Source organism: Piliocolobus tephrosceles, chromosome 5 (assembly GCF_002776525.5).
Source record: "Piliocolobus tephrosceles isolate RC106 chromosome 5, ASM277652v3, whole genome shotgun sequence".
Taxonomy (NCBI): Eukaryota; Metazoa; Chordata; class Mammalia; order Primates; family Cercopithecidae; genus Piliocolobus; species Piliocolobus tephrosceles.
Genome location: NC_045438.1, coordinates 3,798,456 through 3,820,912, shown reverse-complemented (window position 1 = coordinate 3,820,912; position 22,457 = coordinate 3,798,456). Strand labels below are relative to the sequence as shown.

General features: G+C 39.7%; 1 protein-coding gene across 1 annotated transcript in view; it reads right to left on the bottom strand.

The window, feature by feature from the left end:
* Positions 1-22,457, bottom strand: part of CEP85L (centrosomal protein 85 like) — a 240,476-nt gene that overhangs the window by 195,697 nt on the left and 22,322 nt on the right. The window contains exon 2 of the mRNA XM_023219005.2: positions 16,271-16,325. The gene's annotated coding sequence lies outside the window, so the exon portion shown is untranslated. The remainder of the gene's footprint in view (positions 1-16,270; positions 16,326-22,457) is intronic.

Here is a 22,457-nt window from a genome sequence, read left to right as displayed (position 1 = left end):
AATGTATATGTAATATATTATTAGTGGTAATTTTTTTTTAGTTTAAGAGTATATTTAGTTTTATAGAACAATAAAATATTTTTATATAGAATATTCAGGGCAAAAATAGAGAAGGAAGACAATTATAAGTTGGAGAGAAACTAGGATCTGTCTATAACGACTGTATTAAAGAATAGTACTAAATCCACCTCATAAACCAATGACGTTGTATCACAAAATGACTTTAAAGTTGATGGAGCTGCAGCAAGTAAGTTCAAAGCAAGAGGTGCCAGCACCAGAGACTTGGGTTTCAATACAGCTCTGCTCCCTGCTGGCTTATCATTGGGATCAAATAGGATTGTTGCAGCACTATCTCATAAAGCCATTGTGAAGAATAAATAGGATCATGTTGGAAAAGTGCTGCACAAGTTTTAGGTAATCTAATCTTGCTAAGAAAAGGGGCAAATAATTCACACAAAAAAACTAGAGTAATGGTAAAAGGTATTATTGCATGCTAAGTGAGCACTATGCCAATAATTTCACATGCAACTTCCCATTTCATCTTCATAACAATGTGATAAAGAATAGTATGCATTGGCCGGGCACAGTAGCTCACGCCTGTAAACCCAACACCTTGGAAGGCTGAGGTAAGCAGATCACTTGAAGTCAGGAGTTCAAGACCAGCCTGGCCAACATGATGAAACCCCATCTCTACTAAAAATACAAAAATTATCTGGGCATGGTGGCACACACTTGTAATCCCAGCTACTCTAGAGGCTGAGGCAGGAGGATTGCTTGAGCCCGGGAGGCGGATGTAGTGAGCCGAGAGTGCACCACTGCACTCCAGGCTGAGTGATAGGAGAGAAACCCCGTCTCAAAAGAAAAAAAAAAAATTAGTATGAATTATTATTATCTCCATTTCATAAATGAGGCAACTGAGTCATAGAGAGGCCCCAGGAGACATGGTTAGTTAGTGGCAGAGCAGGAATTCAAAGACAGTTCCACCTGACTCTAGAATCTGAGCACTTTAATATTAGCTATAGTATATTAAAAAGTTTGACTTCAGTGGTAATTAAAGATTTAACAATTAAAACATATGGACATGGGAGTGTAAAGGAATGATAAACGTCCAATTCCAGTTGTCTCTGTAGAGGGAGGGAGGAAGGCACTGGATTGGATTTGGGAAAGTGGTACACAGTGGCTTCAGTTATATATAGTATTTTATTTTTATAAAATGTAATGAAAATGTGGAAATTTGTTCATAGTTGACAAACCAGGACCAGGGGTTATATATTTTTTTCTGCCTACTTTTTTGTATGCTTAAAAACAATTCATGGTAAAAAAAAAAAAAAAAAATTAAAGCAGTGAACTAAAGTCATCCCATTTCATTTATATAAAGATTAAATAATTAAGAACATAATTTTGGTGAAGGTTTGGAGAAACTGATATTCTCATACACTTCTAATAATATACATTGGACTAACTCTTTTGGAAAGCAACTTGGCTATATGTGCCACAGAAACAATCTTGCTCTTTCATTCAGTAAGTTTCCTTTTGGGACATTATCCTAAGGGAAAAAAATCAAAATGTACATGTACATACAGAAACACACACACTGGAAAAACCATATGCGTGAAAATGTCAACTGCAGTGTTGTTTATAATGGTGGAATATGATAAACAATCTAAAATTTTAACAATAGAAAAGTAGTCAATATTTTGCAGCCTTTAAAGAAATATTTATGATGACTATGTAGCAATTTGAATAATGATTGTGATGCAACATTAATTGAAAAAGGATATGAAATTGCATATCCACTAGGATTAAATCAATGAAAAAATAATCATAGAAAAAGGTTTAGGAAGAAACAGCCTAAAGTAATGAGTACACAATTTGTGTCAAAATGATGAGATGCATTCTTTTCTTTTTCTCTTCCAGATTTTTGATATAGATTTGACATACTGTTTTTGAAATGGAAAATTACAGTTGTCCATTGGCACCCAAGAGAGATTGGTTCCAGGATCCCCAAAGATACCAAAATTTGAGGATGCTCAAGTCCCTTATTTAGATGGGCATAGTATTTGCATATAACCTATGCACATCCTCCAGTATATTTAAATCGTGTCCAGGTTAGTTACAATACCTAACACAGTGTAAGTGCTAAGTAAATAGTTGTTATATTATATTTTTTATTGTTGTACTATTAGTTTTTATTGTTTGGGAGTTTTTCCTTTTCCTTTTTTTTTTTTTTTTTTTTTTGAGACAGAATCTTGTTTTGTCACCCAGGCTGGAGGGTCAACCTTCTGGCCTCAAGTGATCCTCCTGCCTCAGCCTCCTGAATAGCTGAGATTACAGGCATGCACCACTATGCCTGCCTAATTTCTGTATTTTTTTGTACAGATTAGGTCTTGCCATGTTGCCCAGACTGGTCTCAAACTCCTGAGCTCAAGCAGTCCTCCCACCTCAGCCTCCCAAAGTCCTGAGCTTACGGTGTGAGCCACTGCACCTGACCTTTTTCCAAATGGTTATAATCAGTCACTGGTTGAATTCACAGTTGGTTAAATTCATGGTTGGTTGAATCTGCAGATGTAAAACCAATGGATACGAATAGCCAACTATATTACATAGTACAAATCTAGCTTTGACAATAGTGAGATAGATATGAAAATAAACTAGAATTCACGGGAGAAAATGAGGGGTTCTAAGAAAGGTGTAGACAATACACTACCAATACAGGAGGTCAGAGGAAGGGGAGATCTGCTAGGCTGGGGTCTTCAGGAATGCTTCATGAAGGAAGGACTATCAGTGGACTTCAGTAATTCGTAGAGCAGGGTAAGAACTGGGATGAAAGGGGGGCTAAGCAGGAGGCATAAAAGTTGCAAAGTGGAGCGATGGTAGATGTTCTCAGGAAACAGCACTGCGTGTCACAGAACATTTTACTTTCAGTTTTTCAGGCTTTTCAGAAAATGTGGTAACTTTAAAGTTTTCACAGTTGAATTGATTCTACGTAACAACTGGTTGTAGAATCATAGCAACATAATTATGAGTTGTGCTTCTGGCTCCAAATCTTTCATCTAAAAATAATCGCAGTGACTACATCTTGGGAAAACAAAGCCATTACCTATTCTTGTGCTCCAGCTATCTCAGTAGTCACTTACTGGAAAATGGATTACAGGTAAAATAACTGCATGTTTTTAGGACACTACTTGTCTCTCTTACCTTCAGTGAGTTTAATGAAATAATTTAAAAACTTAGAGTCTCCAGGCATTCTCTAAGGCATGAACATGACTTTGAAGAAATCCTTTACCATCACACATCACACAAGCCTGCCTGTGCTCCTCCAGAGACGTAGCCCTAGTACTCCTGGAAGCCCATTTTGTTCCTTCAGGGAGTACGCTTTCTTGTGCAGACAGGAGAAAAATGCCAGCGATAGAGATGTGGGGAGTAAGAGGAGGGACGGTAGGTAAGTCTCAGCCACGGGTAAGATGAGTGGGAACCTGTATGCTCCGCTGCCACCATGTGTACCAGCTGTTCTTTGCCCAGCTTCCTTGGGCTAGATACATATTCAGTGAATAATACATGAATCGACAAGATGATAGGTGTGTCATTTATCAAATGATTACTTGTGGTAGAAGTGTACATCCATTCACTTTATTTAATTTTATTTTGACATGGGGTCTTGCTGTGATGCACAGGCTGGAATGCACTGGCTCAATCTCAGCTCACTGCAGCCTCAATTTCCCAGGCTCAGATGATTCTCCTACCTCAGACTCCCAAGTAGCTGGGACGACAGGTGTGTGCCACCACGCCTGGCTAATTTTCATGTTTTTTATAGAGATGGGGTTTTGCCATGTTGCCCAGGCTGGCCTCAAATGCCTGGGCTCAAGCAATCCTCCCTCCTAGGCCTCCCAAAGTGCTGGAATTACAGGTGTGAGCCATTGTGCCAGATCATATCCATTAACTTTAATAATCATAAGAATCCTGGCCGGGTGCGGTGGCTCACGCCAGTAATCCCAGCACTTTGGGAGGCCGAGACGGGCGGATCACGAGGTCAGGAGATCGAGACCATCCTGGCTAACATGGTGAAACCCCGTCTATATTAAAAATAGGAAAAACCAGCCGGGCGAGGTGGCGGCGCCTGTAGTCCCAGCTACTCGGGAGGCTGAGGCAGGAGAATGGCGGGAACCCGGGAGGCGGAGCTTGCAATGAGCTGAGATCCGGCCACTGCACTCCAGCCTGGGCGACAGAGCAAGACTCCGTCTCAAAAAAAAAAAAAAAAAGAATCCTGCCCAGCCTATAATTCAAACGCCAGGATACTCAGGTTCTTCAACAGACTCCAGTTTTCTTATCCTCTAAGATTAGTGTAAAATAAAAGTGCCTGATTGCCATCTCACACACTGGTGAGAAATCCGCTGTTCCTCTCCACATCTCCAGGTTTCTCTTCCTTGCCTCACATTCTGTTTTCCTACACAGGCCAAATTCTCCATGTCTCTTTCACATCCCCCTGGTATTTGTGTTCCCTTTTGCTATATGGCCTTATGCAATACTTGGCACATCACCCCAATTTCTTCACTCCCCAAAGTTATCACCCACATATGATTGCTTGGGTAACAGACATCTATTTAACTTTTGGTAAAAGGTAAGGAATGTTCCACTCTGGTGCCAAGTAACAACTTAATATTGGATATTAAAACTGTCTTCCCAAATAGAGCCCCAGATTTCTGGCTACTTTGCTAGACTTCTCTCTTTCCTAGGGTTGGTGCTTTCATCTCAAACTCTGGGATGCTCAAAATTATTGTTTTATTATGCAAAGCATTTTATTTCTCTGCCTGGGGTTTCCTCCTTCATATCTAAAGCGGACTTACACAGGTGTTTTCCTAAACTTAAGAGTCCTAGAAATCAGAAAGCTATAGTCTGCTATAGTTTTAAACAGCATTTACACAAGATGAAAAAACAAGTTTAGTGAAATTAAATGACTGCCCCCAAAAAAGGGTCAGAGCCTGAATTAAAAGCCTGGCTTGCCTAACTCAATACTTACGCTCTTTCCACTATACCAGGATGAATACATGAGAGTCAATACCTATTGAATGTTTACGACATGTCTGGCTCTGTTCTAAGAGCTTCAGGGGCATTAGCTCATTCAATCCTCACATTAGTTAATACCCCACTTTATAGAAACAGAGATAGCTACCCATAGTGGTAGCTAACACATGGAAGGGTCAGGATTAGAGCCCACGTAGTCAGTGTCTGTGCTTCTCATCATTAACTGCTATTCTCTACCAGCCTCAAGATCTAGCTCCCTGACATTCTTTTAGCAGCTGAAAATAAGGGCAGCTTATTATCACATTTGGGATTAAGTTAAAAAAAAAAAAAAAAAAAAAAACAAGGAAACAGGGGCAGCTATAGTGTGACATTTCAGTCTGCTCCCTGAAAATGACCCCAGCATGGTTTGGAAACTCAAAATTTCTAAAATTGTTGGGGTCTGAAGGTATAGACTAGATTTGCTCAGTGAGAAACTTAATTATAAACTTTATAATGGCTGCTTTCAAAACCAATCATGTAATTCAGTCTTTCCTTGCTTAATTAGTTGCCACAAATTCACTCAATCCATTTAGTCAGTCAGTCATTCAAGACTTATTGAGTGTCCTCTATATGTCAGGTACTATTAGGCACCAAGTGAACAAAGAGGAATCCTTCAGGTCCAGACTAAGTCCTGGAGTGGCTCCAAATTTTAGAATTATGATTAGCGTTTCTTCCTCTACTAGTCTATGGGGGATGGTGTTGAGATTCTAGATTTCCTGGCCCAGTTCTTTAGAGAAAAAAAATTACTAACATGAAGAAGGGCATTAAATTGGGTCACCATTGCTTGAGGGAACTATTCTTTAAGAATATAGAACTTGCTTTGATTTCTTTTTACACTCAAAGTGCTGCTCTAAGGTTTGATTGATGATCTTGAATGGACAAGACCATCAAGGCAAGAAGTCCCACGTAGATGATAACTAGCAATATTTGGGCAGAAACATACCTCACTTTAATAAAGTATCTTGGCCGGGCACAGTGGCTCAAGCCTGTAATCCCAGCACCTTGGGAGGCCAAGACAGGCAGATCACGAGGTCAGGAGATCGAGACCATCCTGGCTAACACAGTGAAACCCTGTCTCTACTAAAAAATACAAAAATCTAGCCGGGCGAGGTGGCGGGCGCCTGTAGTCCCAGCTAGTCAGGAGGCTGAGGCAGGAGAATGGCGGGAACCTGGGAGGCGGAGCTTGCAGTGAGCTGAGATCCGGCCACTGCACTCCAGCCTGGGCGACACAGCAAGACTCCGTCTCAAAAAAAAAAAAAAAAAAAAAAAATGTATCTTAACGTAAAGGTGGATCTTAGACATGAACTAAATCAGTGGTTTTCAAACTGTGCTCCTAGGGCCTCATTTGCAACAAATGAACATTTTAAACTGCATGTGAAAACTGCATTTTCTGGGTATCTGATTTATATATTGGAGTTTTGCAATTTAATTTCACTTAGGAAGAGGAAAAAAGAGCCTTATTGCTAAATGTGAACACCTCTGAGATTTTCGTTCATTTCTCTATTCACAAGGGACTAAGGCCTAGAGAAATGAAATGACTCACTGAAATGGCAGAGATAAATCATAAACCTAGGTCATTACTCCCAGCCGAGTGCAATGCACAGATCTCCCCCTTCCTATCCACTACCCACTGTGTGTCTGGAAAGCATGGCACCCAGGCCAATGGAAGTCTGGGTGAACTGTGTCCTTGTGGCACGGCAAAAGCTGAGAATTCTGTTCTAAATGGTTCTACAAAAATACTGACTGAGGACCATTTACTGTATATATGATTAAGTGCTACATAATCTACTATGTTCCTCATAACAATCCATGAGTTGGGTTGAGCAAGTATCTCCCCATCCCCCATCCTTAGTTTTGCAAAAAGCAAAAGAGTCTCAAAGCCATTGACTTCTTTAAAGAAATATATTAGTAGATAACAACAACAAAACAATCCAAAATTCCAATCTTCTGACCTTTAGAAAGACAGAGTTCTAACCATTATATACTGTTCAAGCCAACCGTTAGTAAGAATATGCCATGCCTGTGTAGGCAGGAGAGCAATGATGTCATTAAATAGGACAGCTCCCAAAGTTGACAGACATAAATGATGAAAGGCAAAGTTTAGATATCAACCTATGAGCCATGGACAGCTGCAGAGTTTTAAAATTATTACAAGGGGACCTGAAGTCCCGTAAGGTATGCTTACCTGAATAAGGTGGGTTGCACTGATATATACACCCAGTCTTCAAATGGATAGAGATGCTCTTTTGTTTAATAAAGTATGCCTTCAGTTAAAAGCATTACTGAAGCCAGATGCGGTACTGTGTGCCTACAGTCCCCACTACTTGCTACTTGGGAGGCTGAGGTGGGAAGATCACTTGAGCCCAGGAGTTCAAGTCCAGCCTGGGCAAAAAGCATTACTGAATTCATAGCAATGTGTTTATCCTTATGTATTTTTGGTCAACTTCTACTAAAAGTACGAACACTATTATGTGCGACTCTGTGAAACTTTGTTGTTAAAAATGAAATTGTAGTTGAAAATATGGGGAATGTCTGTTCAAGGCTAAAATAAAGGGAACAGAACAAAATGAAGATGGGAAATAATTATTTTAGAACATATTTTGTATGTTTTCCTGTGTTTCTATTTTAAAGCTATATATCTAAATTATTGTTCTTTGTTTTCATGTTGAATGGCCGCTTCTTATCTGGCTTTGTTTATTAAGTGTGGTCAGATCATTTATTCTCAGAAAAACTACGCTGTAGTCTGGCCCTACATTCCTCCAAGATAATATCATCTGCAGGAGTCAAGTTTCTTGCCAGAAGAGCTGATTTGCAGAAGTAAACAAACTGGGAGTAAAATCAAGAGACGTTAAAGAAACTTTTGAACTTAGGACATCGATAACAAATACTATGTTAGCTATAAGTGTCTCTAAAATATATATAATATCCAGTCAAGCTGACTTACAGAACTGGAACAGTAAACAGAACACAAAAAGGGCTGTAAGCAATACCATCTAGGAACACGGAGGTAACAGATAGGGCTCCATGTCTGCCAGCCACTCCAGGAGGAACAGCTGTTCCCTTCTCTCAAAACAACCATCCTCTGATGCGTTTCAGTTGCTTACCAACTCAGATCTGCTTTTGAGGAGTAAGCCAAACACATAGCCTCTGGTGATTTACCTTAGAGAGGGCATTAGGGAAACTTAAAAAACAAATGTCAACTTGAAAAGGCCGCATTTCATATCTTTCCTCCATCTCTGGCAGTCTTCCCTTGTTGTTCCACCTACTCACCCCCTTGCCCTTCCTTACATTTGATTCTTTGTTAGATGAAGCATGGAGACAATGGAAAGCAACTGGGAAACCAACTAAGCATTTCCTTCTGGAAATATTACCTACTTTTAAATAACCACTAGGGTCTACAAATATTTTCATTAGAAATTTGCCCTCCCTCCACACACACCAGTCACTTTGTGAAAAACCAGTTTCTCCAAGTCAGAACCTAGAATTTATGGTCTCCTCTCATTGCACTACTAAAACCCTTCATATCCACAGTGAATCTAGGCTATTACCTCTGGAGATTGGGGTTCAGGGCCTGACTCATATATTTATCTCATGAACTAAACCCCTATAATTCCCTGTGGAGTTGGGGTTTGGAGGCAGATGATAGGAAAGTTAGAGTTACAACCATTTGGTTCAATGTGGTAGAGCTCTGAATTGACTGTGTGATCTTAGGCAAGTCCCATAAGCTCTCTGGGCCCCAGATAACTCTTGTGTAAAAGGAAAGGATCATACTAGATGACCTCCAACTTTGTATCTTCAAGGTACTGAACGGGAACCGAAGAGTAAAGAGAAGTCGCAAATAGAATTATGGATGTGGTAACCGAATTATTCCCAATTCATCCCTCTCTCCCTGCGATAGAATTACAAAGCATTTGTCAAGTGGCTTGGCAATACCTTCTACCAGAATGGGCAGGGTATATGTAGCATTTCCCCACCTACTTCATATAGGGCTTGCCCGTGTGACTTGCTTTGGCTAAAGTTAGTAGATGTGATGCAAGCAGAGGCTTTTTTTTTTTTTTTTTAACTTTTATTTTAGGTTCAGGGGTACAAATGCAAGTTTGTTATATAGATAAACTGCATGTCATGGGGGTTTGCTGTAAGAATTATTTTGTCAGCCGGGTGCGGTGGCTCAAGCCTGTAATCCCAGCACTTTGGGAGGCCGAGACGGGCGGATCACGAGGTCAGGAGATCGAGACCATCCTGGCTAACACGGTGAAACCCCGTCTCTACTAAAAACTACAAAAAACTAGCCGGGCGAGGTGGCGGGCGCCTGTAGTCCCAGCTACTCGGGAGGCTGAGGCAGGAGAATGGCGTAAACCCGGGAGGCGGAGCTTGCAGTGAGCTGAGATCCGGCCACTGCCCTCCAGCCTGGGCAACAGAGCAAGACTCCGTCTCAAAAAAAAAAAGGAATTATTTTGTCATCCAGGTAGGAGGCATAGTACCTGATAGTTTTTCGAGCCTCACCCTTCTTCCACCCTCCACCCTCAAGTAGGCCCTGGTGTCTGTTGTTCTCTTCTTTGTGTTTCCTTTTTTGTTTTTTTGTTGTTCCCTTCTTTGTGGCCATATGTACTCCATGTTTAGCTCCCACTTATAAGTGAGAACATGCAGTATTTGGTTTTCTGTTCCTGTATTAGTTTGCTTCATTGTCTCACTAAGCAGAGGCTTTAAAAGTGGCTTTATTTCTTTTGCTTCTGTAATCTCCTGGCTAGCCACTAGTTCAAGAATGAGAAAAGGGGATGTTAAACTGACCAAAATCTTGAACAAGAAAAATAGAAAGTTATGTTTTAAGCCTCTAAAATTTGCGGTTGGTTATGTAGCACTACTGCAGCAGAAACACAAAAGTCTCTGCTGTTTTACTTTTTTCATATATTCCATCCAACAATATGCCTACTGACTTTAAAATTTTATTGATGCTGTTGAACTAAACTGAAATCATCTAGGCATCTTAACTTGACCATGGAAATGTTCTCCTGATTAGCACCATCAGTAGGACGACTTTTGGTACTGAGGATACTGCAAAACTAGAAATTAGTGTACTGAACTTTTCTATGTAAAAAAACACTGTGTTTTTAGCTATATTGAGAAATATCCCTATGAAATTGTACTGTGTTGGCTGTAAGGGTGGTGGTCACTGTAACTTACAGTGTAGTCTTTGTGGCAACGTTTTGGAGCAATTGCTCTCTGGTTTCAGCAACTGGAGAAACTGTGTTATGCTAAGCAATTAGTTTGTTTGAATCTTATGGACACTGGGTCTCTATCTGGTTGTGAGCCCTCTTGAATTGCCTGGAAAAGTCAGTGCCAAATATGTGGCCCTCCATAAGCAAGTGGATGTAGGTGACTTTGCAGCATACATTTTGTTTAGCAACTTCCCCTCCATGTTTTATTTATTTTTTCTACACTCATTTTCTCTTTTTCTGCTTTCCTTGTAAATTATTATTGTTATTATGTTAAGTATTAAGTATTATTATATCATATACATTTATGTCAGCCACCTTAAATCCTTTTGGGAGCAGAATTTAGAATACATAAAGCACTACCGTTATTTAAAAAAAAAAACACACACACATTAATTTCCATTAGTAAAATAAAGAGAGAAATACAATTTTATCACTGACCCCTCAACCCTTTTGTTGTTAAAACTTACTCAGGATCTGGCGTTTCTCTATCCTGAAATACCTCCAGGTCATTGTTGTGAATAAAGCACTGATATACATTGGTACGATTTCGAATTCATCATCAAAATAAATGTAAAGACAAGCTGGGCATGGTGGTTCACATTTATAATCCCGCACTTTGGGAGGCCAAGGAGGGTGGATCACTTGAGGTCAGGAGTTCGAGACCAGCCTGGCCAATATGGCGAAACTCCGTCTCTACTAAAAATACAAAAATCAGTTAGGCGTGGTGGCCCATGCTTGTGGTCCCAGCTGCTTGGGAGGCTGAAGCATGAGAATTGCTTGAACCCAGAGGTGAATTGCTTGAACCCAGAGGTGGAGGTTGCAGTGAGCTGAGATGGTGCCACTGCACTCCAGCCTGGGCGAAAGAGCAAGACTCCATCCCCCCAAAATAAATAAAAGGACAAAAACTGTCTTTCTTCAAGCTGTTTGAAATAGGGAGGAAGGTTTTTCTTTACAAAGAATTTGATGTATTATTCTCTTTTTTTGTTTCGTTTTTGTTTTGAGACAGGGTTTCACTCTGTTGCCCAGGCTGTAGTGCAGTGGTGCAATCTCAGCTCACTGCAACCTCTCCTTCCTGGGCTCAAGCAATTCTCTCAGCGTCCCAAGTAGCTGTGATTACAGGTGCACGCCACCAGGCCTAGCTAATTTTTGTATTTTTTAGTAAAGATGGGGTTTTGCCACGCTGGCCAGGCAAGTCTCAAACTCCTGGCCTCAAGTGATCTGCCCACCTCAGCCTCCCAAAGTGTTGGGATTGCAGGCCTGAGCCACTGCACCAGGTCTGATATATTATATTATTATTTTAATTATTTAAGATAATTTTTTCTTTAATATTTGTTGAATATCTACTATGTGCTCAGATGGTGCTAGTTGTTATGGACAATATAAAGATATTAATAAATAAGATACTTAAATCTTTAAGATGCCCCATGGCTGGCCACTGTGGCTCATGTCTGTAATCCCAGCACTCTGGAAGGCTGAGGCAGGTGGATCACTGAGCCCAGCAGTTCGAGACCAGCCTGGGCAACATGGTGAGACCTCATTTCTACAAAAAATACAAAACTTAGCTGGGCATGGTGGCATGCACCTGTAATCTCAGCTACTCGGGAGGCTGAGGCAGGAGAATCACTTGAGCCTGGGAAGCAGAGGGTGCAGTGAGCTGAGATCGTGTCACTGCACTCTGACCTGGGCAACAAAGTGAGATCCTGTCTCAGAAGAAGAAAGAAGAAGGAGGAGGATGAGGAAGAAGAAGAAGAAAAGAGATGATGACAACAAAGAAGAAGAAGAGGGAGGAGGAGGAAGAAAGAGGAGGAGGAGGAGGGAGGAGGAGAAGGAGCTCCCATGTGTCTACATTACAAAGACGACTTGGTTTCCTTGGGTGTAATTGAGGTTCGCTGCAAGAATGATGAAGAAAGATGAGGGAGGCAATGTGGAAGGACCAGCAACCTCCAACAGAAGCATGATCTGGCCTCCTGGTTCTAGTGCAGTGCTCTAATACATCAAGAAATTAGTCACCAAGGTTGGGGGCAGGACAAGCACAGGAAACACCAGTATAAACACAAAATAAGAGTTAAAGATGAAGAAAATAGAAACTTGAACTAGTCAGGGTCACTAGATAGAAGCGAAGAATAATCAATAGAAACAGAGCCAAATCAGAAGCTGAAAGAACAGTTCTGATTCAAGATATTAGTCTGAGTTTACATGTTTTAAACTACCATTGACTATCCAAAGGGATATGAAAATATGAATTGGCACCTGCTGTGAAATTTAGAAGATTTCCAGTAAAGTGTTCTATGTTTAGAGGCAAATGTGTCATATAGGGAAGTCAGAGAGGGGCAAATACCAGTCCTACCAGCATCTGTAGAAAGTCCATTAAAGACAGAGTCTACACAAAGCAATACCTCAGGGCATCCCAGCTTGCCCTTCATATAGACAGCATACTGAGTAGTATCTCAGAAACCAAGGAGAAATTCTTTGGCACAATGGTGAAGTCTATGGGCCCTACCACCTCTGCCCTACTTCCACAGACAATTGGAATGCCAATTTATTAAAGTAATTCTGATAAATCTTGAAATTTCCTTTCTCCCATTGACTGTACCTAGTATTTCAACAGGACCCCCAAACAATTCTGAAATTAACTGTGAACTCCACCCATGGACATAAACACAATCATCAGAATAAACAAACCAATGAACCATCTTCTGGATTAAAAGACTTAGTTGTAATGCAAAAAAGGAAATTAACCAGAGGAATACACTTAAATGACCCCACTCATGACAGAGTTAATAATAAAACCAAAACAAAATAAAAAAAAAACTTTAGAAAAATCTCTAAATCTTAAAATATCTAGAAAGATGATGAGTTACCAACAAGATTCAAAAGAACATTACACCATACGCACGCCATATGCAAAATTTAACACAAAATTGATCACAGGCCTAATTGTAAGAGCTAAAACTATAAAATTGTTACCAGAGAACAGGGGCATAAATATTTTTGACCTTGGACAAGGCAGTGGTTTCTTAGATATGACACCAAGAACACAGATAATAATAGAAAGAAATAGATTGTACTTAAAAAATAAATTGTACCTCATAAAAATTAAAAATATTTGTGCTTCAAAGAAAACCTCAAGAAAGTAAAGAGAAAACCAGTGGGCTGGGCATGGTGACTCACGCCTATAATCCCAGCACTTTGGGAGGCCAAGGTGGGTGGATCATGAGATCAGGAGTTCGAGACCAGCCTGGCCAAGATGGTGAAACTCCGTCTCTGCTAAAAATACAAAAAATTAGCTGGGCATGGTGGCGGGTGCCTTAATCCCAGCTACTCAGGAGGCTGAAGCAGGAGAATCGCTTGAACCCGGGAGGTGGACATTGTAGTGAGCCAAGATAGCACCACTGCACTCCAGCCTGGGCAACAGAGTAAGACTCCGTCTCGATAAAAAAAAAAAGAGAGAGAGAGAGAGAATGAGAGAAAATATTTACAAATCAAATAACTGATAAGGGATTTGTATCCAGGACTTTTACAACTCAACAACAAAAAGACAATCTGATTTTAAAGTGATCTGACTAGACATTGCTCCAAAGAAGATATACGCACAACCATAAAGCATGTGAAATGATGCTCAATATTATTAGTCAATAGAGAAATGCAAATCAAAACCATAATGAGATACCATGTCACAGTCCGTAGAAAGGCTATCATTTTTTAAAAAGACATAAAAAGTATTGACGAGGATGTGGAGATATTGGAATCCTCATACGCTGCTAGTGGAAATGTAAAATGTTGCAGCTACTTTGGAAAAACAATTTGGCAGTTCCTCAGAAAGTTAAACACAGAGTTACCATATGACTTAGCAATTCTACTCCCAGGTGTTTACCCAAAAGAAATAAAAACATTTTTACACAATAACCTATATACAAACATTCATACTAACGTTATTCATAATAGCCCAAAACTAGAAATAACTCAAATGTCTGTCCACTCATAAATGGATAAACAGTGTTATATACACACCCACAAATGCACTCACATACAAAGGTATATTATTCAGCAATAAAAATGGAGTGCTGACACATGCTACAACATGGATGAACTTTGAAAACATTATACTAAGTGAAAGAATCCCGACACAAAAACCACATATTTTATTATTCCACATATATATGAATTGTCTCTCTATATAGGCAAATTCATAGAAACAATAGATTAGTGATTGCCAGGGGCTGAGGGAGGGGGGAATAGGGAGTGATTGCTAACGAGTATGGGGTTTCCTTTGTGCATGATAAAAATATTCTGAAATTAGATAATGTTGATGGTTGCACAATTCTGAAAATGTACAACCACTAGAAACCGCTAGACTGTGCACTTTAAAAGTGTAAATTTTATGGTATCTTAAAAAATTGTCAATCATTTAAAAATTACATTTTAAAATAGGAACAATTTAAGGTTAGAAAAGATTCATTTTGAAATAAAAATAAGATTGCTAGAATTTTTTTTAAAAATGACATGGAAGCTGGGCACAGTGGCTAACCCTTGTAAGCTCAGTGCTTTGGGAGGCTGACGTGGGAGGACTGCTTGAGACCAGGAGTTCAAAATCGGCCTGGACAACATAACGAGACCGCCAGGTGACCCAGTAAGACCCTGTCTCTAAAAGAAAAAAGTGAAATGGAAGCAGTAGAGAGAAAAATTGGAAAGTGACAAAAATCAAATCAGTGAATTTGAAGCAGAGAAAAGTGATAAAGGAATGAATAAAATGAGAGAAAAGATGATGTATTAATGGAAGACGGTGATGGATCTAGAATATCTGATAAAAGATTTCAAAGAGAATGAACAACAATCAAAGAGATAATTTTTAAAAATTTCCCAGAGAATGCCAAGCCAAGTTAAGATCCAATCAGGTGAAGAGTTGTTTTTTTATTGTGTTGTATTACTATAGTTATTGTTGTTATTGCTATATTTTTACTATTATTAGCTAGCTTGAAATGTCTGTTTTTAACTGACAAATAATAATTGTATATATTTATGGGTACATTATGATGTTTTGATCTATGTATACATTGTGAAATGATTAAATCAAAGTAATTAGTACAGCCATCAGCTCACCTACTTGAGATTCTTTTACGGTGAGAACATTTAAAATCCACTTAGATTCCTGAAATTTATTCCTCCTATCTAACTGAAACTATGTACCCTTTGACCAATATCTCTCCTTTTCCCATCCCTACAGTGCCCCCTTCCCTAGCCGTTGGTAAGCACCATTCCACTCTCTGCTTCCGTGAGTTTAAGTTTTTTTAGATTCCACATCATCATTGAGTTCATGCAATAATTGTCTTTCTGTGCCTGGCTTATTTTACTCAGCATAATGTCCTCCAGGATTATGCATATTGTTGCAATGACAGAATTTCCTTCTTTCTTAAGGCTGTATGGTATTCCATCATGCATATATACCACATTTTCATGATTCATTCATCCACTGACCCTTCAGTTGCTTCCGTATCTTTACTATTGTGAATAGTTCTACAATGAACATTGAAGTGCAGATATCTCTTTGACATACAGATTTTAAGTCTTTTGCATATATACCCAAGAGTGGGATGGCTGGATTCTATGGTGATTCTGTTTTTAGATTTTTGATGAGCCTCCATATTATTTTCCATAATGGTAATGCTAATTTACATTCTCATCAACAGTGTACTAGGGTTTCCTTTCCTCTATGCCCTTGTCAACCCTTGTTATCTTTTGTCTTTTTATTACCATGGCCATTCTAACAGGTGTAAGATGATATCTCATTGTGGTTTTAATTTGCATTTCCCTAATGATTAGAAATATTGAGCATTTTTTTCATTTCTCTGTTGACGACATGTATGTCTTCTTTTGACAAATGCCTGTTAGCTTGAACTTGTTGCCTGGAAAATTATGGAGTCTACTTCATGTTGTATTGCAGTAGAACGTTAAGGCATGATCCTGGAAATCTGGGTCCCAGCTCTGTTACTTACCAGTAATGTAGCTTTGGGCAAATCATTTCACCTCTTTGGGCCTCAAGTTCCTCATCTGCTTTAAAAAAAAAAGAAAGGAAAAGCTTGAACTAGATGACTTTAACACAATTCCTTAAGCAAAAGATATGAGCCAGGAGACAGATAGAAAGTAAGGCAAGAAAGCTAGACAGCAGAAGATAATAAAGAAGTCCTTACCTACCAGAACTAAAATTTTGAGGATGAGGTGAGAAGGGGGCGGGGTGTACAAGCAATTCTGACACTGTCCGTAGTGCTGAAGTGTCATTATTTTGTCTGGGTGCCAGTTGGAGGAGTTAGGAATTGCTTTGGTAAGCAGTATGGAGATCTGACAATTTTAGAGCAGAACAGTGAAACTCTGAGCTCATTCACATCTGTGTATTTAACTACTACAGATTCTGATTATTCCCAATCCTATATCTCTAGTATTGACCTTCATCCTGATCTCCCAGTACGTTTTCCACCATCTACCAAGTATTATCTGCATTTTTACTGTATTGAATTTACTTCAAACTCAACAGGTACAAAAGTGAACTTATCATATTCATTAATGATCCTGCTTCTTCTCCTGCATCTTCTCTCTTGATTAGTGATACCAAGATGTACCCCTTTCCCCAAGCCAAAGAACTAGGAGACTTACATGATTTTACCATGCCCACCATCTATGGTCAATCACCAAGTGTGTCCTGCCAGTATTGCCCATGAATACATCTTACATTCATCTCTTTCTTTCTACCCCACTGTGGATGGATTTATTTAGGTTATAAATGTTTTTTGGTTGGACTACCATAATATCCTCTTCAATAATCTTGTCTTCAATTTTGCACCCTTCTAATTTACATTTATGGCCAAGCTATTTCCCTGCTAAAAGCCTTCTCTGACTTTAGCTGTATATAGCACAAAATCCAGGTTACTCAGAATGGCATTCAAGGACACTTCATAATTTGTACAAGGAAAAAAATTCTGAAACAGGATATTTATTAGGGAGTTCCCAATGGATCAACATCTGTAGAAGAATGGAGAAGGAAACGGATTAGGTAAAAGGAGAAGTTGAGCTGTGATCCAGCCCCAGTAAAGGTTGCTCAGCCCACCCCTTGGGTCGCTCTGGAGCTGGACTGGCTGCTCAGAATTGTTCCAAGTTGGATCAGGTGGGAGCCAAAGCTTTATAAAACACACTGGTCAAGCATTGGAGGCAAGATGTCTTTGGAAGGAAGAAAGACCTTGGGTAACGCTACGATTTGAGGGTTGTCTTCTGGCATCATTGTCAGAAACTGGGAGAATAAGTCCTTCATTCTCAAAGGTGGATCTCAGCAGCACATCAGAAAATCCACGAGCCGCTGTATACTTGTCTACCTCTACACGTCCTCCTCTGTGCTTCCTTGACTCTCTGCATTTATTTTATCATACCGTTTACTGAACTCTATTTTATTCCCTCTTTGCTTTTCTGTATTCTTCACTAGACTGTGAACTCTGTGCAACAAATGCTGCTACTATATAAATCACTGCTTTATCCTCAATGCTTGCAGCATTAAACAATTTATAAAATAAAACATTAAGCACTTTGGGAGGCCAAGGCAGGTGGATCATGAGGTCAAAAGATCGAGACTATCCTGGCCAACACGGCGAAACCCCATCTCTACTAAAAATACAAAAATTCACTGGGCAAGATGGCAGGTGCCTGTAGTCCCAGCTACTCGGGAGGCTGAGGCAGGAGAATCTCTTGAACCCGGGAGGCAGAGGTTGCAGTGAGCTCAGATCGTGCCACTGCACTCCAGCCTGGCAACAGAATGAGACTGTAAAAAAAATAAATAAATAAAAATAAAAGAGAGAAAGAAAAAGAAAAAGAAAACATTAAATGAATGAACGCGTATTTCCTTTCTCCCCATTCTTTACTCCCTGTTGCTCTAGTAAAACCAAACTACTTGAGGTTTCCTGAATTTTCGTGCTAGAATGCCTTTGACTTAGTCATCAGCTGAATATCTACTTCTCTTTCAAAGGTCAGTTCAATTGTTACCTTTGGAAAACTTTTTCCCAGGCACAGTCACAATCTTCATTCTCTGTGTTTCCTCAGAACTCATTTTGTACCAACTACACTCCTATTATTTATTTATTTATTTATTTTTTTGAGACGGAGTCTTGCTCTGTGGCCCAGGCTGGAGTGCAGTGGCCGGATCTCAGCTTACTGCAAGCTCCGCCTCCCAGGTTTAGGCCATTCTCCTGCCTCAGACTCCCGTGTAGCTGGGACTACAGGCACCCGCCACCTCGCCTGGCTAGTTTTTTGTATTTTTAGTAGAGACGGGGTTTCACCGTGTAGACCAGGATGGTCTCGATCTCCTGACCTCGTGATCCGCCCGTCTCGGCCTCCCAAAGTGCTGGGATTACAGGCTTGAGCCACCGTGCCCGGCCTACACTCCTATTATTTTTAATTTACATGTCTGATTATTTTCAGGGGGTATGAGACCTTGAGCCTCATCTATTTTGTGTTCTTAGCACCTATAGAGACCTGGCACACAGTGAAGAAAAAAAGAACGAACAATAAATATGTGATTAAAGTCAGGCTCTAGGATTACTAACTAGGAAGTAATGTGAAGAATGAACTAAAAGGGAAAGGAGTTATATGGGAGAAAATTGTTAGGATAACCTAGAGGCAAGTGACTGTGGACACTGAATTTGCTAAAATTCCTTTCCTGAAATCAGTGTTTTCCACATGCAAGTTGAAGAGCAGAATGATGATATTAGCACAGTTGTAACTTTGCCTAACATGTCTTAGTCATGTAGTGTCCCAGTCTACTTCTTATGCGATGCTAGTGTAAGGGTGTCAAAATCAAATGCCTTCAGAGTCCAGGAAGATTACCCAAATGTCTAAATGTTCAGTGGGCCTATGGGAGACAAAGGGCCCACTTGAGGGGCATTCAATTTCAGTTTTTAAATAATGTGGTCACCAAACAGAACAAGTGTTAGGGCCTGACGTGGCCTACAAACCCCCAGTTGCCGCCTCCTCTTTTACACATTTTGAAATCACATTTTTTTTTTAACTACAATGGAGCTGAGTGGGAGGAGATATGAATGACACTTTCATCCTTGTAGAAAAAGAGGGTTGTTTCTATATTTCTAATAAAAAAGTAGAATTATTTTTGAAGTGGCTTCCTTCTCTGCCAGGAAGCCAGGAAATCAGATTAGAAATTTCATTGGCATAAAAAAAACAAAAAAGTGGCTGGGTACAGTGTCTCATGCCTGTAATCCCAGCATTTTTGGAGGCTAACGCAGGAGAATCACTTGAGGCCAGGAATTTCAGACCAGCCTGGGCAACACGGTAAGACCCCCACCCCAGCTCCAAAAAAATTTTTAAAGTATTCTGAGCATGTGGCATGAGCCTGGAGTCCCAGCTACTTGGGAGGCTGAGGTGAGAGGATCACTTGAGCCCAGGAGGATGAGGTTGCAGTGAGCCCAGGTCACACCCCTACACTCCAGCCTGGGTGACAGAGTGACACCCTTCTCAAAAAAAAAAAAAAAATCCAGTCTTTCCTTGGTGTTGCTTTTTTTTTTTTTTTGACAAAGTTTATTTTCTTCTTATTAAAAAAAACAACAATCTGTTAAAATATTTCAAAAATATAGAAAAGTTCAAAGATAATCCCTCAAAATTTCACCACCAGTGAACAACCTTGCCTATCATTTTAGTTTATGCATCAGATATTAGGTGGGATTGTAGGACTGACATGTGTACTCAGAACTAGGTGGCAGGTAAGCAGGAAAGCAATTTATTTCTAACTAGCTGGGTTTCTGTAACTAATGATCTAACATAGCTAATAAAGGCATTCTGGGCCAGGCACAGTGGCTCACACCTATAATCCCAGCACTTTGGAAGGCCAAGGCAGGCTGATCGCATGAGCCCAGGAGTTGGAGACCGGCCTGGGCAACATGGCAAAACCCTGACTCTACAAAAAAATACAAAAATTAACAGGTTGGTGGCACATACCTGTGGTCTCAGCTACTCCGGAGGCTGAGGTGGGGGATCACTTGAGCCCAGGAGGTCGAGGCTGCAGCAAGCCAAGATCATGCCTCTGCACTCCAGCCTGGGCAACACAGTGAGACCCTGTGTCAAAAAACAAAACAAAACAAAACAAAACAAAACAAAACAAAACAAAAAAGACACTCTGAGATGACTCTAAAGTGCCTGACTAAAACCAGATGGCCACAGGGTCTGACAACGAGGAGGAGTTTACTGCTGCGCTATTACTGCTGAAACGGAACTTGGTTTTGAATCCACAACAGAACCATTGTGCTTGTGACATTTGCTTTGAGAAATGAATACTGGCTTGACAGTACACAAGAGCTTTTCAGCCTAGTCCATAAAGAACTTTCACTTGATTGCCAGCTTCTTACCAGTAATTCAACAAAGCAAAGTACAATTTTTGACCTTAAAACATTGAATACAATTCCTAAAATTAAAAGATGTGGATTTTAAAAGTCAAATGAGACCACATTACAATAAACAGAACCACAGGTTTTGTTTGTTTGTTTTTTACAGGAAATTCTGTTGTGTTTACAGTTAGAGCATTCTGTGCTGAGGTATTCTCTGGCTCATGTGTAGACTCATAAGGGAGAGAGGAGTTGAGAAGCAGTTCTCTAGAAGAACTAGAGAGACAAATGTAATTATCCTTGATACTAAGATTAGTATCATTAGCAGAGATTTCATTAGCAGAGATCTGGAATGAAAGAAACCTCAATAACCTCATATTCAGACGATTTTTTTCAACATGTTCTTTATTAATAATAAGTGGATCTCATGTTAATTTCAAAGAAGACTTAACAGATTTCAAAATACCTGAAGTTCTATTTTTTCCTATAAAATTTTTGTAATTTTTAAAAATAGTATTTTGGACTTCCCTTGAAATTTTCCTGCAATGTCACTGGTATATTTTGCGATAGAGTTTTAAGAATATCCCCAGTGAGGGTTTAGAAAAATTTAATTCATTATAAATAGATCTATTTTACTTTATTATTCTATTATAATTATTTATTTATTTGTTTATTTATTTTTTTGAGACAGAGTCTCTCTCTGTTGCCCAGGCTGGAGTGCAGTGGCGCGATCTGCAACCTCCACCTCCTGAGTTCAAGCGATTCTCCTGCCTCAGCCTCCTGAGTAGCTGGAATTACAGGTGTGCCACCATGCTTGGCTAATTTTTATGTATTTTTATTAGAGAAAGTGTTTCGCCATGTTGGCCAGGCTGGTCTCAAACTCCTGACCTCAGGTGATCCACCCACCTCGGCCTCCCAAAGTGCTGGGATTACAGGCATGAGCCACCACAACCGGACTGTTATAATTACTTCTAATCTAATATTTCTTACTTACAGGCCACCGCATGTTCAGACCATTTTTTCCACATGTAATTAGAAATATAAAGCCTGTATTGCACTTAAATATCATCATACTGTTTTAACAGATTTTCACCTACATTAAAATTCACTTTAAAATTATTACTCTTAGAAAAACAAAGAAAAATAAAGTATGATGTCTCTAAGGTTTTGGATATTCTAAAAGGAAGCAGCTGTTCTTTCAAGCTAAATATCATAAACTGATTTTATTAAATAAGGTCTTACATTTCATAGTGGCAGCAGTTTCTAAATATAGGCTTACTAATCATTGCTTTCTTTTATTCATTAGTTATGTTTTGGTACTTTATTTAAGTACCCGAGTGGATTATACTAGATGCTGCAACTCAGAAACACAGGCTGTCTGCAGGTGAGACACAAGTTTCACCTCCAGAGGTACACAGTTTAATTGCAACAAAATGTTTTAAAGAAGGAACGCTTCACTGTGGAATAAGGAAACAAGTGACTTGTTACCCAAAGAGCACAAGGAACCCCTCCACTGCTGAGTTGTTCACGTTTTCTTGGTTTATGCTTCAGGTAGAGCTAAGTGAAACTTCAAATAATATTATGCCCTATAGCTTCAAACTGGAGAAAAAAAGCCCTTACACCCCTGAAATATGCATGCATGCCTGAGCATGCACACACACACATATTTTTACCTTGCTCTAAATTTTTGCTCATGTACTCAGTAATAAAATGTTATTTTTAGACTTCACAGCTCCAATATAGAAAGGTGTTTAGAGCCTGGATCTAGAAGTTTATGTCTTTCTTGAAGTTCCCGGGTCATAATAACCGCAGT